The following is a 1,054-nucleotide window of genomic DNA, read 5'->3' on the forward strand; positions in this document are numbered from 1 at the left end:
GAATAACAATCCATTGTATGTATACACCACATTTGATGCACTCCTTCATCTCTTGCTGGACACTTGGGTTGTTTACCCCTTTTGGCTGTTATGAATAATACTGCTATTAACACTGGCATGCAAGTATCTGTTTGAGTCCCTATTTTCAATGCTTTCGGGATTATACCTAGGTGTGGAAATGCAGGGCCATATGGTAATTCTATGTTTAACTTTTTGAGGAAACTCCATGCCGTTTGCCACAGCGGCTGCACCATTTTCCATTCCCACCAGCAATATACAAGAGTTCCAATTTCTGCACATCCTTGCCAACACTTGTTATTTTCCATTAAAAACATTACAGGCATCCTAGTAGGTGCGAAGTGTTATCTCATTATGGTTTTGAGTTTCATTTCCCCAGTGACAAATGATGTGAGAATCTGGTGGCCCAGTGGGCTGGGCGATCCGCTGGGCTGGATGGTGGGGAGGGTTCATCTGCCTCCTTCGTCCCCTCCCGGAGCTCAGGATGCTTTGTGACGCGGGCCTAAACTCCAGTCAGGAGAGCACATTCTCTGCTCAGGTGCCAGAGGTGGCCATGAGCTTCAGATGATGAAGAATTTTGTTTGGTTTCTTTTGCATTTTAATGAGCCCTGGAGCTTTGGTTACATTTTTTCATTTGTATGGAGTTGGGATCATCTTTCTGCCATCTGACTGCATTCGGTGGTGTCCACTTTTGCCAGTTTGGAAAAAACATGTACCCAAATCAGGTGATGAAACCCAAGGGCTGCCCACTGAAGCAGTAAGCTTTCATCTTCCTTTCCCAACTGCCGTTTTTCTAAATCTATTATTGGGATGGAAAGACCTGGGGATGGGGACTCTTGGGAGATTTAAACATCAGTAGTCTGGAATAGGTTGAGCAGCGCAGATGCTGAGCAGGGCAGAAGTCTAGAATAGGTTGAGCAGGGACCCCCTGCTAGGCATGGGGCAGGCTTCCAGGGCTAAGCTCCACACTGCAGTGCAGGCTGTGGACCAGCTTCCCTGCCCCCTGCCACCTGCCCAATGCAGGAGTCTCTGGGCC

Source organism: Hylobates moloch, unplaced genomic scaffold (assembly GCF_009828535.3).
Source record: "Hylobates moloch isolate HMO894 unplaced genomic scaffold, HMol_V3 SCAFFOLD_696, whole genome shotgun sequence".
NCBI classification, from domain to species: Eukaryota; Metazoa; Chordata; class Mammalia; order Primates; family Hylobatidae; genus Hylobates; species Hylobates moloch.